This window comes from Hyperolius riggenbachi, chromosome 7 (genome assembly GCF_040937935.1).
Source record: "Hyperolius riggenbachi isolate aHypRig1 chromosome 7, aHypRig1.pri, whole genome shotgun sequence".
Classification (NCBI taxonomy): Eukaryota; Metazoa; Chordata; class Amphibia; order Anura; family Hyperoliidae; genus Hyperolius; species Hyperolius riggenbachi.
The window spans coordinates 223,279,689-223,295,910 of NC_090652.1; the positions used below are offsets into that span (position 1 = coordinate 223,279,689).

At 44.3% G+C, this 16,222-nt stretch overlaps 1 protein-coding gene and 1 long non-coding RNA gene across 4 annotated transcripts in view; one reads left to right on the forward strand and one right to left on the reverse strand.

Moving 5' to 3' along the window:
* Positions 1-7,694: 7,694 nt before the first annotated feature.
* LOC137524866 (uncharacterized) lies at positions 7,695-13,452 on the reverse strand. Its single transcript, XR_011022799.1, has 3 exons — positions 13,319-13,452; positions 8,889-9,055; positions 7,695-8,058 (listed from the first exon to the last, which is right to left on the reverse strand). It is a non-coding gene; the product is annotated as an uncharacterized lncRNA (long non-coding RNA).
* The window catches only part of USP40 (ubiquitin specific peptidase 40), an 83,048-nt gene continuing 75,774 nt past the window's right edge, over positions 8,949-16,222 (forward strand). For 2 of the 3 annotated variants that reach the window (XM_068245295.1, XM_068245297.1), the window contains exon 1: positions 13,618-13,697. The gene's annotated coding sequence lies outside the window, so the exon portion shown is untranslated. Of the gene's footprint in view, positions 9,121-13,617; positions 13,698-16,222 lie in introns of those variants that run through there. The other variant, XM_068245296.1, reaches the window with a different exon arrangement.

The following is a 16,222-nucleotide window of genomic DNA, read 5'->3' on the forward strand; positions in this document are numbered from 1 at the left end:
AACCCCACTAATGACCCCATTTTAGAAAGAAGACACCCCAAGGTATTCCGTTAGGAGTATGGCGAGTTCATAGAAGATTTTATTTTTTGTTGCAAGTTAGCGGAAATTGATTTTAATTGTTTTTTTCACAAAGTGTCATTTTCCGCTAATTTGTGACAAAAAATAAAATCTTCTATGAACTCACCATACTCCTAACGGAATACCTTTGGGTGTCTTCTTTCTAGAATGGGGTCATTTGTGGGGTTCCTATACTGCCCTGGCATTTTAGGGGCCCTAAACCGTGAGGAGTAGTCTTGAAACCAAATGTCGCAAAATGACCTGTGAAATCCTAAAGGTACTCATTGGACTTTGGGCCCCTTAGTGCACTTAGGGTGTAAAAAAGTGCCACACATGTGGTACCGCCGTACTCAGGAGAAGTAGTATAATGTGTTTTGGGGTGTATTTTTACACATACCCATGCTGGGTGGGAGAAATATCTCTGTAAATGACAATTATTTGATTTTTTTACACACAATTTCTCCTACCCAGCATGGGTATGTGTAAAAATACACCCCAAAACACATTATACTACTTTTCCTGAGTACGGCGGTACCACATGTGTGACACTTTTTTGCAGCCTAGGTGCGCTAAGGGGCCCAACGTCCTATTCACAGGTCATTTGAGGCATTTGTTTTCTAGATTACTCCTCACGGTTTAGGGCCCCTAAAATGCCAGGGCAGTATAGGAACCCCACAAGTGACCCCATTTTAGAAAGAAGACACCCCAAGGTATTCCATTAGGTGTATGGCGAGTTCATAGAAGATTTTATTTTTTGTCACAAGTTAGTGAAAAATGACACTTGGTGAAAAGAAAAAAAATCAATTTACGCTAACTTTTGACAAAAAATAAAATCTTCTATGAACTCGTCATACACCTAACAAAATACATTGGGGTGTCTTTTTTCTAAAATGGGGTCACTTTGTGGGGTTCCTATACCGCCCTGGCATTTTACGAGCCCAAAACCGTGAGTAGTCTGGAAACCAAATGTCTCAAAATGACTGTTCAGGGGTATAAGCATCTGCAAATTTTGATGACAGGTGGTCTATGAGGGGGCGAATTTTGTGGAACCGGTCATATGCAGGGTGGCCTTTTAGATGACAGGTTGTACTGGGCCTGATCTGATGGATAGGAGTGCTAGGGGGTGACAGGAGGTGATTGATGGGTGTCTCAAGGTGTGATTAGAGGGGGGAATAGATGCAAGCAATGCACTGGCGAGGTGATCAGGGCTGGGGCCTGAGGGCATTCTGAGGGTGTGGGCGGGTGATTGGGTGCCCTAGGGGCAGATAGGGGTCTAATCTGATAGGTAGCAGTGACAGGGGGTGATTGATGGGTAATTAGTGGGTGTTTAGGGTAGAGAACAGATGTAAACACTGCACTTGGGAGGTGATCTGACGTCGGATCTGCGGGCGATCTATTGGTGTGGGTGGGTGATCAGATTGCCCGCAAGGGGCAGGTTAGGGGCTGATTGATGGGTGGCAGTGACAGGGGGTGATTGATGGGTGACTGACGGGTGATTGACAGGTGATCAGGGGGATAGATGCATACAGTACACGGGGGGGGGGGGGGGTCTGGGGAGAATCTGAGGGGTGGGGGGGGTGATCAGGAGGGGGCAGAGGGGGGATAAAAAAAAAATAGCGTTGACAGATAGTGACAGGGAGTGATTGATGGGTAATTAGGGGGGTGATTGGGTGCAAACAGGGGTCTGGGGGGTGGGCAGGGGGGGGGGTCTGAGGGGTGCTGTGGGCGATCTGGGGCAGGGGGGGGGAAATCAGTGTGCTTGGGTGCGACATAGGGTGGCTGCAGCCTGCCCTGGTGGTCCCTCGGACATTGGGACCACCAGGGCAGGAGGCAGCCTGTATAATACACTTTGTAAACATTACAAAGTGTATTATACACTTTGTATGCGGCGATCCAGGTGCTAGTAACCCGCCGACGCTTCCGAACGGCCGGCGGGTTACAGCACGAGGTGGGCGGAGCCAGTCCCCGGCGGCCGATCGCGTCACGAATGACGCGATCGCGCCGCCCATGCCCCTACAAGGACCGCCGCCATTTGTCAATACGGCGGTCCTTGCGGGGTCCACTTCCCGGCCGCCAATTGTCTATACGGCGGTCGGGAAGTGGTTAAGGGCTTAAAGAGACTCTGTACTTTAAAAAAAAGCTCTCTGGCGATACTTACCTTGGGAGGGGGAAGCCTCAGGGTCCCAATGAAGCTTCCCCCTCCCCTTTAGCTTCAGGTAAATATTTACCTCGCGACTTCCGGATCCGGCGCCTGGATGGAAGGAGGCTGAGGTCAGAGCTCCGCTAACCGAGACTCCCTCCAGCGATCCGCAGCACATCAAAGGCGCCCCCGCCTGCCGACACTAACCGCTGGAGCCAGATAGACCCTCTGGACGCCATCCGCCCACCCCATGGACCGGTACCTTACGAGGTCCACAAGGAAACAAACACCCGGCGCAGAGGAGGCAGTATCCAATATGGCCGCCGCACCTTCCTCCACACAATCAATGCAGCCACAGCTTCCAGCGCGCGAGCTCGACCCTCCCTCCTCGCCAGCAAGAGACTTCTCCCAGGACACCCACGCTTCACAACAAGGTGAGGGAGGGAGAGGGGGCATAGATTATCAGATTCTGGCTGCAGCGGTAGTGGAGAAACTTGCTCCTGAGCTGCAGTCAGTAATACAAGCAGCTATAGATCACTCGCTTAAAGAGATTAACTTTAAGGTGCAAGCCCATGGCCAGCGTTTAGACCACGCGGAGGAGCGTATTCAAGAGATAGAAGATGATAGGGCTAAGGAAGAGAAAGAGGATAAAAAACTGAGAGCTGAGCATAAACTGATGCAGGAGAAACTGCAAGATTTGGAGAACAGATCGCGGCGCAATAACTTAAGGGTGGTGGGACTCCCGGAAGCCATGACGGCCCAGGCGCTCCGGGATTTCTGTGCATCCACACTTCCCAAGATGCTGGGTTTCAAGAGAGGCTGCAAAGTAGAACGGGCCCACAGAGTGGGACCCCCGCGCCCTCCTTCTGATAAACGCCCCCCACGGCTGGTACTGGCCAGATATCTGGACTTTGCAGAGAAAAACGAATTGCTGCGGGCATACAGGGATCTAGATCACCCGCTGGAACATCAAAATACACAGATCCGAATCTTCAATGACTACTCAGCTGAGGTATCTAAGAAACGCCAGGCTTTTAACCCGGCATGTGCATTACGCATTGAGAAGAAATGGAAATTTGCGCTACAGTACCCGGCTGTAATGAGAATTACAGATGACGCAGATGAAACACATATATTTCACTCAGTAGCCGATGCTCTCACCTTTTTAAGGAAAAACAATTCTGACCCAGACTGAAATAATTAAGCTCTCTGTTCTGCATTGTTTGTTGTTGGCTGGCAGGGGGCGCTGCCATACTGAAGCAAGCTCATTTCCCTGTGTTAACAGTTGAAGCCTGATATATCTTGTTTTTGTTTCATAGTTCTGAGCTTACGGCTTCCACAGTTCTTTTCCATATATTTTTTTTTCGATGGGAGAAGGAGCTTTTCACCAACAGCTAAGGATGTGACGCTGGTCGGAGCATCGTTTTGGAGCCACTCCGAGGAGAACGTTCAGGGAAGAAGTGGAGTCAAGTAGCTATGCTTTTGTTTATATTTGTTTTGTTTTAGCCCTATGTTTTTCTCCCCAACTGACTCGATTGTCAACTTTCATGGAGTCTTCTAGGAGCAGTCCAGCTCCACTGTCAAATCTCAAGCCACTTGGGGAAGGGTCTAAGGGGGGTAAAGGGGGGGTTATGGGAGGGTTCTGTCATCTCGAGAGAGTAAACAAGTTTATATGGTATATGGTAAATGTGAAATGTAATAAGCCAGCTGACCTGATCCAGGACACGTTATACCCATGGTACTCAAGATAACATCTTGGAATGTTAAAGGGCTAAGGTCACCGGGAAAGCGCTCAATTGTACTTCGCCATTTAAAAAAGATTAAATCAGATATAGCCATGCTCCAGGAGTGTCATTTATCACAAGATCAATTCAAATATATGTCCAAATCCTGGGTGGGACACGTTTTTGGCTCCCCGGCTCAAGGGCGCAAAGCTGGGGTGTTAATATTACTCCATAAATCCTTACAGGGGCAGATTCTGGAGCATAAATTTGACGGAGAGGGGCGGTGGTTATGGATCAGGTTACGCTTGGCGGGAGAGGAACTTGTATTGTTTAATGTATACGCTCCCAATGAGGAAGATAAACTATTCTATGATACGATCAGGAATGAGATATTGATGTTGGGGGATGCCAAGATAGTACAAGGAGGAGACTTCAATGCCATTATGAATACATTAGAAGATAGGTCCAAGAGAACACTTGCCAGTAAATCCACTACCACCAAATCCCAAATACTAACTGAATACTTATCATCCTCAATGTTATGTGATAGCTGGAGGGCCTTACACCCAGATAATGAGGAATATACTTTTTATTCTATACCCCACGATGTGTGGTCTCGTCTGGATTACTTCTTGGTTACTCCCTCATTGATGCCTCAAGTAATTCAAACGGAGATTCTGGACCTGGTGATATCAGATCACGCTCCCATACAATTGACATTTTCTACCATAATTCCTAAGGGCACAGACATCATATGGCGGTTTCCTTCTTACTTATATGAAGACGAAGGTTTTGCTCAACTGCTTTTACAATGGTGGTGGGAGTATAAAGATGACAATTCCTCGCACATAAGAGACATATTTTTATTTTGGGAAGCAGCTAAACCGACACTCAGGGGTAGAATTATAAGTTATTTAGCGGGGAAGAGGAGGAAGTCACATGAAGCTTATATGCTATCTATGGAAGAGCTTCGCTCAGCCCACAAATTATTTCTTAGCAACCCCACCCCTGAATCACGTTTAACATGGATAACAGCAAAACAAAAGTCAGAGGCAGATTACAAAATTAGAGAGAGATACCTAAAATCGTATAGAGATCTATATTTTTATAAATATGGAAATAAAATGGGGAGCCTTCTATCGAAAATGTCAAAACCTCCACAAATGTGCACTGTGATCACTGGTCTCAGATCTCCGTCGGGTCAGATTCTTAATGATCCCAAATCCATAAATACACTCTTCGGGAAATTCTACAAAAACTTATATGAGCAGCCGGATGCTCAAACTCTAAACTCCTCAACCCCACACTGGCTGGATGATATCACTCTCCCGACCCTAACGGAAGAGGATCTGTCGGCCCTAAACGCACCGATAACCCCAGAAGAGGTAAGCGCCACAATTAAAGCCCTGTCAAATAGAAAGGCCCCGGGACCAGACGGGTTCACCCCCGAGTTTTATAAGATCTTGAAACAGGAACTAGCCCCATACCTTGTTTCTTTGTTTAATAAGATCCTCAAGGAAGGACAATATCCTTCATCAGCGAACATGGCTTACATTAAATTGATTCCAAAACATGGCAAAGACCCTTTAGAGCCAGGATCGTATCGCCCTATATCCCTAATCAATCAGGACCTTAAGATCCTTTCAAAAATAATGGCTAACAGACTAGCAGATTTGCTTCCTAGGCTTGTGAGCCCTAATCAAGTGGGATTTGTTCGACACCGATCTGCTATAGCCAACATTCGCAAAGTATTGATAGCCCAAGACCACGTCAGAGCTTACCCCAAATCGGGCAAAACGTACGCTTTACTGCTAATTGATGCCGAAAAGGCCTTTGATAATGTTGGCTGGAGCTGGTTGGAGAAAATATTAGACAAAATGAATATCCAAGGGGGAATTAGAAAATTAATTGGGGCCATGCATATCAATCCTAAAGCTAGAGTCTATACCCCGGGCTTTCTATCAGAAGAATTTATATTACAAAAGGGCACTAGACAAGGGTGTCCTCTGTCTCCCCTACTGTTTAACCTGGCACTGGAACCTCTAACTCGGATATTAGATAGAGAGATAGAGGGGATAAAAATTGGCGAGGAGATGATTTCTCAAGCCATGTTCGCTGATGACATTCTATTATTTTTAAACGATTCAGAAACCCAACTCGACAAAATATTTGAAATTATGAGCGAGGTAGGCTCCCTGAGCGGGTTCAAAGTAAACGTAACTAAATCTGAACTGCTTTATCTATCTCCTTACGCTCCCAGATATACCCTAACACACCTCCCAGTCAAAGTCAGCTCGGTGGTTACATACCTAGGTATAAAAATTCACAAAGACCCAAATATGCTATATTCTCTAAACTATGACACATTAATTAAAGACTTAATACGTCAACTAGCTAGCTGGGAAAATCTACCAATTAACCTTTCGGGGAGGGCTGCATTAATCAAGTCAGTTTCCTTTGGTAGGTTGTTGTATCCCTTACAAACTATACCATTAATGCTGAGACACAAGGATATCCAAAATCTAAATAGAGCCTTCACTAGGTTTCTGTGGAGGGGCAAAAAATCGAGAATAGCTCTCTCCAAGCTGTCACTTCCAAGAATGTGGGGGGGCCTTGCGATACCAGACATCCGTTGCTATAATCTGGCCTGCCTGACCAGACATGTGAGGGACTGGATAAATAAAACTAGCTACTATTCAAACTATTCCCTTGAGGCATCCTTTTCTGATCCCTGGTCGCTGACTGGCTTACTACACACCCCTCAAAAATATATGCCCCCCAAACTTAAAAATAGCAGAGTTATCAAAGATACGGTGATGGCCTGGAGAGCCCTCAGGAAATTGCATGTAACACCACAACAAATCTCGAAATACATGCCACTGTGGGGTCTACCGGGCTTTCAAGCAAGTCTTGCTCATGGGGGATTTTTGTCCTGGCTGGATAAGGGGGTAGAAAATCTTGGGCAGCTGTGTGACTTGCGCAGGGGGAGACTTTTATCATTCTTAGAGATCAGAGCAAAATTTGGAATACCAAGGAATCATTTCTTGTACTATGGCCAATTACAGTCGTACGTGCATAGTAAAACCAGAGATATACAATCCATAGCCACTCTAGATTCTTTTGATAAATTTCTCTCCCCCCATCGGCCACATCAATCACTCTCTGAAACACACGCTAAATTGCAGGAAATAAATATGGAGACTAAAGCCCAGCACAATTTTTCTAAATGGAAAAAAGATTTCCCAATTGAAAACATAGAAGGGAAAATCCTTGAGGGGTACAGAGTAGTACATAAATTGGTTCCAGGGGAAAATTGGAGAGAATCACAACTCAAATTAATACATCGGGCAAAATATGCTTTTAACATAAAATACCGGTCACCCCCTGCGCATTATTCACCAAGATGCCCCAAATGTTCTCTGCAAGATGCCGATCTGTTCCATTGCTTGTGGTCTTGCCCATCAATAGTAGTATTCTGGGATAGTGTACTGCTATATATTAAGCGTGTGTGCAATATACAACTTAATCCATCCCCGCTTATGCTCTTGTTCAATTACGCTGAAAGCACTGGGTCTGACCCTGCTGCAGCGACTACACCAGTTGTGAGCAAGATGGCACATCTGATTGTGGTGGCAGCGCGTAAAGCCATTTTTAATAGATGGATTTACCCAAATGTCCCCACTGTGTGGGATGTGCAGGAAGAACTTCAACATCTCTTTAACCAGGACAAGTTGGATTCCATTATGCATAAAGACAAGAAAACAGCGGGTTTCTTTAAAAAGTGGAAAAGCTTTATTCTCGCAACTCTTACGGACTCTGAGATCAAAACCTTAATGGAACATTTCAAATATACAAAATGGTTTCTCACAGAACATCTGCAGGGATCTTTGGGTAGACTAGACATAACATAGAAGATCGTTCTTTTATGGACGAATAACTCTCTGAGATGACAGAAGGGGAGGGGGGAGGGAAAAGGGGGAACAGGATATAGGGGGGGGGGGATATACGGGAAAGTATGAGCTTGTCATTTGAATCCACCTTGGAATCAAACAAATGTTTGCTATGAGAAGCTTAAAGCAACGCATGTCTTGTAATTGTTCTGTTTGTACCAAGCAATGTGACTTCCTGTATGTTCACCTGTTGGGAGAAAAATAAAAATATGTTTTAAAAAAAATAAAAAATAAAAATATTTACCTCGCAGCACTTAGGGGGACCCAGGCACTTGAACGGAGGGACAGAGGGGGATAGGGGAAGCCTCATTAGGATCCAGAGGCATCCCCCTCCCGTGGTAAGTATCCTCCAGAGGGATTTAAGTCCCCAAAGCAGCTATAGTACCTTGTGGCACCCAAGTGTAGCCAGTGCCCCAAAATACTGCATGTGTAAAAAGTTAGGAGGGGTGACACAAATGCGAGTCAAATAAAATATAATGTCTGCTTAACCAGAATTATTCAAAGCTTTACTGTATTATATATAGTATTAAAAAAAAAAGCTATTAAACGTGCCAAATGTGCAAGATAAATCCAGAGACATACAGACAATAGCAAAGTGCATAAAACCCTGAACACAGCTCTGGAATATAGAGGTGCACTTCTAGACTAAAGCGTCCCCTACATTTAGCCTTTTGGCATTTTTAATAGTAGTGGCACTTTTAAAATGTAATACAACTTTATGAGCACTAAAGCTGTACTTGAACAATACTGTTTGAGCAGACGTGTATACAGCTGCACATGGAGGTACCGGCTAGGCTACTCTGTCTGTACTGACGCAATCAGACGGTTCATGCACCTGCAGCACTGACAGGAAGACACACTAGTAGGAGATGGTACAGGGGGAAAGGTATAGTAATGCAAATTGTCACAGTAGAACCTGAATTTAACAGGACTAAAAGTCAGAAATAATTAAAAATAAAAAGCTTTTAACTGAACAAAAAAATACTGGTTTTAAAATAAATATATGTATGTATATGCCTCATGGTCTTTTTTTTCCCTTCTGCAGTATCCTCATCTGTTTCTGTTTCTTCTGTTTTCTCAATTTTTCCTTGTGTTCTTGATTTCAAGCCTCAATGCAAGAAGCCACGGTTCATCTTCCACCTTCAATGACTTTTCAAAATGGCTTTTTCTAGGAATAGGCTAATCTAGACATGTCATGAAAATAAAAAAAATGAGGTTGGGACTGTATCAAAAATGGACATATACCAAGGTTTGCAAAAATACAACAAATATATTTATTACTGAAGAGAATCACCTAATAAGGCATAAATTGATGTTACTAACAAAGACACATATATACAAAATCTGCTATATGGCTGACTCCAACTGTTGCCCCCACTGTGCTACACACAGTCCATCCCTGAGATCAATAGTGTGCAGCATGGATTCCACAATATTGAAAATAGTCCACAAATGTGCAAATGCTCAAAAATATTATAAGACAGTTCCAGCAGAATGTTCTAATTTGCCAGCTGACAATACATATCCATAGGCTGTATTAGTACTTGACTAATGCGATTTCCATATGTGCATAAAGCATGACTTGTAATATGTACTGATCACCCATTCACAGTGAGCCACCGGAACTCAGTCCAGAGCAATGTTACACCCATTCACAGTGTTAACACTGAATGGGCCATATCCTATTGCTGATTTTAGTGCTGGCGAGTTCTTAATTTAGGTGATGAGGGCAGCGCCTTATCCAATTCCAATCAGAAGCTAAGCCGCGAACCAGGAAGTGCTCCTAGCGCCAGACTAGCAACAATCTGCTTGTAGCTAGCTGTCTGTTTACCTGCAGCTTGTCAATCAGTTTCCCCGCATTGCCTACCCCACCTCCTCCATTACATGCTGCTCCCCGCCTCCGTTAGCTTCCTCCAATCGGAAGCTAAGCCACACCCCAGGAGTAGTTCCTGGGTCGCAGCTTAGCTTCCGATTAGAGGAAGCTAGCGGATATGGGGAGCGGGCTCAGGGGCGTAACTAGACATCACTGGGCCCCCCTGCGAAACTTTGGATGGGCCCCCCCACCTCCACCTCCCTTGCTTTCTGCACAGGAGAACTGAGGACCAATGTGTTTTCCCCATGCAGATAAAACACTTAGACTTAAAGGAAATGTCAGGCAATCTATGCTACCCCCAGATCTACTTACCCGGGGCTTACTCCAGCCCCTTGCAGCTGACAAGTCCCTTGTTGCAGCTCTGCTCCCAGTACATACATACACACACAGCTGTATTATTTTACTACATGAGAGCACATGCTATATGGAGAAACAACAATGACATGCTGAACATAAGATATAGTATCAATGTAACTTTGGCAAAACATTCAGAATGTCATAAGCTCTCAATGAAGCAGCAACAGTTGGGCAAAAGGTGGATCAGCGCAACACCAGGCCGCCTCCGAATGGCCTCCATCAGAGATGCGCTGAGCCCCCCCAGAAAATACAAACGCACCTTGAACCCAAACAGAAGCTCTGCATATACACCAAAAGCATGGCTGTTAAGTGGGAGCAGCTGACCAAAAACGAATTACATTAGTACATAGCAAGGAAATGAGCAGCGCTACTTAAAAACAGACTAGTGCCTACCTGCAAAAGAGTGCAAGCCCCACTTGTGGGGTCGAATACACACCAAGCATACACATGACCTGTCTACCACTAGAGGAGCCCGCATGCAACCCACTAAGCACTCGTCCCTCCCACTGCGAAGAAGTCAATCCTCCATGGGAGGGGCCCAACACCAACCAAATCCCAACAGTTAGGGCTTGTTTCCACTAGAGCGAATCTGCATGCGTTTCCTGCATGCAGATTAGCTCAACCAATACAAGTTGATGGCGCCGTTTCCACTTGTCAGGAATTCTGTGCGGCTCGTTATGCAGAAAAAAATCTGCACAGCAGAGCCGTCAGAATTCGCACACCGCACGCGAATCGTCGGTCATGTAACTGAATAGGAAAACCGCAAGTACTTGAGTCTTGTGGTTTTCCCGTAGTTTCCGCGTCCGATTTTGTTCAAAAACCCATGTCAATGCTTGCCGGCATTGACATGGTTAAAATCAGTTAGTTAAAATAGCGAACGATTCCTCGTGAAAATCTGCATGGAAACGTCATCGAATCCGCAACCGTATGCGGATTTGTTGACACGTTTTCCACAAACAAATCGTGCCGCACAAGTGGATACGTACCCTAATGGCCCATACTTACGGGCTACAATTGTCGCCGCAACACGCGGCGCGCGCGTGTTGCGGCGACAGGTCGCCCGTGAGTATGGGCCGTCGCACGGGCGCGCACCCCGAACTGTCGCCCGTCGCTGATGTCGGCAGGCGATTGAAAGTTTCAATCGCCTGGCGACAGTCGCCGCCGCTCCTCCGCCGCAACTGTCGCTAGTCCGCGTGAGTACGCGGACTAGCGACAGCAACCTCCATTGAGGTATGCGGAGCTTCTGGCAGGGGGAGGAGGAACGTCGGCGACAGCTTCCGTCGCGCCGCTGGTCCCTCTTCCGCGTGTGTACGCGGAGGGACCTGGCGAGGAGCTGTCGCCGGCCTGTCGCCCACACGCTCACGTGTGCTGGCGACAGGCCACTTTTGCAGTACGGGCCATTAGACATCAATCTCCACTCCATTAAGTTGTAAAAGTATTCAGAGGTCATAAAGTCATTAGCCCCTGTGATAAGAATCTAGGAATCCTTTTGCTGAAAAGGGAAAGTCTACAAACAAAGGAGTCACATTTTGAAAAAAAGTTGTAAAGTCTTTGTCAAGTCTTTAGAACTTAGCTACAGTGTGAGACAGATGTTTTTTACGAACCCTTGGGAGCAGGGACAGTGTACAAATTCCAAAGTGTGTGTGATTCCTTATCTGTGTGGTGGACACATGCAGTCAATATAACAATGCTGTGAGAGCAGAATACGTTTTTTTTCCTCCATGCCCTTAGCTGTTAGTCTCTCAAACTTTTCCCCCCACGGGCCCCCTGTGGCGTCCGGGCCCCCTGCCGGAGGCATCCCTTGCAGGGTCTATTGTTACGCCCCTGGAAGCAGCATGTAATGGAGGAGGTGGGGAGGCAATGCGGAAAAACTGATTGACAAGCTGCAGGTAAACAGACGGCTAGCGACAAGCAGATTGTCGCTAGCCTGGTGCCATTTATCAGGGGGGACAGTAGAGCCCGGGGGGGAGGGGGGGACTGGCGGCAGCAGCAGGACACAGAGGCATGTCATTGTGCACAGAACATGCCTCTGTGTCCTATTATGATTTAAAAAGTCTGCCTTGGGTTCCCTTTAACAACAATATTTGTCTGAATCATATACACAATCACAAATACATTGTACGGTGGTGTTGAATATTTGAGAAGGCGAAGCATATGGTTTTGGTGCACGACGCTCAGCACCGAAAATAAGCGCCACTATAGCAGTAACGCTACAATGCATGGGACGCGTAAGGAGAATTCTGGGTTCTGTCGATCGCTGGACCAGAAATTACTTCTCCCTCCGAGTTGCTACAACTTGGAGGGAGAATAGTATTCAACAGAAGAGGAGACACTTTGTCTGGGATTTGGCCTGCCTAGGGCACCAGCTTATCTAGATGGACTAAGGCCCAGTGCACACCAAAACCGCTAGCAGATCCTCAAAACGCTAGAGGTTTTTGAAGCAGATTTTCAGAGCGATTCTAGGCATGTTTAGAGAGGTTTTCTAGCGTTTTCGAGAGCGTTTTTGTGTAGCAGATTTCATATATTGTTACAGTAAAGCTGTTACTGAACAGCTACTGTAACAAAAACGCCTGGAAAACCGCTCTGATCTAGCGTTTTCAGAGCGGTTTGAGCTTTTCCTATACTTTACATTGAGGCAGAAACGCTTCTGCAAACTACAAAAGTGCTGCAGGAGCCACTTTTGCAGTTTGCTGAAAACCTCAAAGCGCTGGTGTGCACTAGCCCATTGAAATACATTAGCCAAGCGGTTTCACAGGTGGAAGCGGTTTGCGAAACGCTTCAAAAACCACTCGGTGTGCACCAGGCCTTATTTGTAACAATTGTTGACGGCATCATAATAATCATACATAATAATTCCATTCTGTAATGATCAGTTTGTAAGGTGTGTCTTTGTGAGGCAGGAGGGAATCAGGAAAATTAGTTTGGAGGTAGAGATTCAAAATCAGAGCTGAACCGTTGCAGTGAAAAGGTTAATGCTAAATTCTAAAGAAACATTGCATTGCAGTTGGAAACCTGATAACAATAAAGAAAATATAACCATTTACCATTCTAAATAGAACTAAAAAAAAAAAAAAAAAAAAAAAAAGTTTTCACTGGAGTACTACTTTAACATTTTTAGTAGCTGTAAATAATTCATCAATATCAATAGTTCCATAAAGAAATTAGCGGCCACTTTAGGTTTTCTGGTTTTAGTACTTCAGCAATTTAAACTAAATACCTCAAATGTCCTATGTCAGTGACTCAGCTTTGAATACAACTGTGCTGAAGCCACTGTGTCGGCACAAGAGCCAGGATATGCGAGCATTTTCAGAGGCAGAGGCTCTCCCTCTGTGACAGAAAAGGTTTGCCCAGCTAAACTGATAAAGTTACATAATGTTGAATTAAAGAAATCCACCGCTTCCTGATGCTTGAGCAGCGCGCAGCATGCCGGTCCTTGTAGTACGCTTTGCAGTGACTAAGCGCTCTTTTTTCATTTGCTGAGACTCGCTATCCCGGCGTCCCTTATGAATAGGCAGCATATACAACAAACATGGCCGCCCCCAGGTAGCAACTCATCTGTCCAGAAAACGCTGTTACCTCTGCTAAGCCGCTGGCAGGTAATGAGCTGTGTTGATAATTGGTATGTAGAGCTGTCCAGTTGCTGTACGATTATCATATTATTGCTGAATTGACGAAGCCTTTCTGAAGTATTAGCCAATCGCTGCTCTCCCTGCGTGACAAGTGTGTTTCTCAAATCTCACCCTTCAGCCATTGTTATATCGAGTTGCAGGCAAATCGAACAACACTTTCTGGAACATGTGATAAAATTTCTAGCTATATTGTGTGCAACACAGCATGAATTGTAATCCAATTATATTTATATAAATCCATCGTTTAATGTTGCAAATTGCTTTGGATTATTTGTGGCAATTTCTTGTTTTGACCAGAGGCAAATTTGACTAAAAGCCTGTGTTTTTTATTTTTCAGGAGGCAGTATTATGAAATGTTTTAAACCTGAACTTTGCTTAGGTTTAATCAGATTCAGAAGATAACTGTTAATAATTGACAAATCGAATAAAGCAATCCGTTAATGATTAGCTTTGAGTCAGACTTTAATTAACCCTGTGCAGGTTCCCGGCTCATCCTTCTCTCAGCTTCTTTCTTCTTTCTTATTTGTAGTATCACAGATCAAAAACAAAATGAGGATATTTGATATGCACATCCACCTCCTAGTTCTGAGGGATTGACATCAGAAATTTTGATATTTTTGTTGTTGTTAATAGATTGCATTCACACCTTAGATTTTTCTTCAGCTGCATTGATCATTTGTGAAAAAGTCTCAGATTAACCACTTCCCTACCCTAGTCATTTTCACAGTTCAGCTCAGCTCTGATTACTTTGGCAATCCTACATAATAATAGGCAAGTGTCCCTGCTTCCTGTCCCTATGTCAGTGCTTTTGTGCTACTGCGCATGTCCTGCACTGACAGCCGTTGAGACAGGATGCAAAACGGACTAGGGGCGCCGGGCGGGTGCGCGCGCAGTGGCGACAGATCTAGAGCCTTTTTTTAAACGGGCTTAGGTCACTTGTAACTTTATAAATTATCACAACTAAATGATCTGTATATTGTTTTATTCAGGACAAATTAGGCTTTTTGTGGCTATTTGTTTTTATTAATGACCTTATTACCTATGTATTTTAAAAGGAAAATAAGGAAAAAAGTGAAAAAATACACAATTTATCCACTTTCATACATTATAGCTTTAATGTAAATAGTTTCTATTGTACATTAAACTCAAACATTTTATTTGTCTATCTCTCCTGTTTATTTAAACATTGTGTAGCATTGTAATCAGCTCAGTTATAAATAGTGTTATCTAGGTTTCTGTAGGGAGGCGAGTGCAGAGACTTATTTTCACGTCATGGGGCAGGAATTGGTTAAAATTTGATGTTTACAGGTATTCCCCAATGTTGTTGGTAAGAGATTTTTCCATAAATTGCTCAATTTCCAAGCTAATGCAGGTTGTTACAAAATCTCGTAGCTTGGAATGGAACCAGGCATTCATATTTCGTACACATAATTGGACCATTCAGAATAACTTCCTGACAATTTTTATTTGTCCACGGTCAAGCTGTATTACATTTACATGAAATTTGAATGCATGAGAAATAATTTGCATCTCATTGATCATCTGTAGTTCCAAGTAACATGCAAGTAGCAATAATATTTGCATTCAATCAGAAAATTAGCATCTCATTGATTACTGCACCGAACACAATGCAAGGATAACATGAGGTGCCGCTGTTCTGATGCGTTGCATTCCTGCTGTCACAGGGAAGGTGATGGCCACCGTAAATGCGGCCTTGAGGGAATTTGCCATCATGAAAATTATGTAAATTACTCCAAAAGGGTAAGAGTTAGGCCTCGTTCACATTGTCCATTGCGTTGTTCCCTGTGAAAGCAGGAACGCAACAGATCAGGACAGCTGTGAAGCATGTTGTTGGTGCATTGCGTTGGGTACAGTGAAGCTTATAGTCAATGAAAAGTATGCTTCACTTGTACTGTTAATGTGTGTGTTTAGCGGTAATGCACTGCAAGCAGTGGGTTATGATACCACAATACATTATACTGCAATGCTGGCACCACACTGTGAAAGTTGTATAGGACCTTACACTTCACAACAATGGGCTCTATTCACAATGAGGCATGCGGTAAAGGATTTTTTACCGCAAAATTACCGCCAGCGGTAATCTCTACATTTTTTCCACATTCACTAAAATTTTCCGCATGTTTTCTGCATGCGGTAAAAAAAAGTGCGGAAACAGCCATTAAACGTGCGGTACACATGCGGTAAAAAGGTCGCATGAAAAATTGTTAAAAAAAAAAAAAAGGTCAAAGTCCAGCAAGCACAGCACTTAAGCCTCCAGACTTTATTTAAATTAATGGGAAGCGAAATATATCACCTACTACTTGTAGGTGATAAAAAAATCAGTACTTGACGCAGAAATAATGCGCCTTATTTTTTTTGAGAATTTGGATTTTTTAGCGGAAAATACCAATTTTTGCAGAACGTTCTCCGCATTACTACCAAACATTTACCGCACTTTTTACGCATGCGGGAAAAAACATGCGGAAAATTTT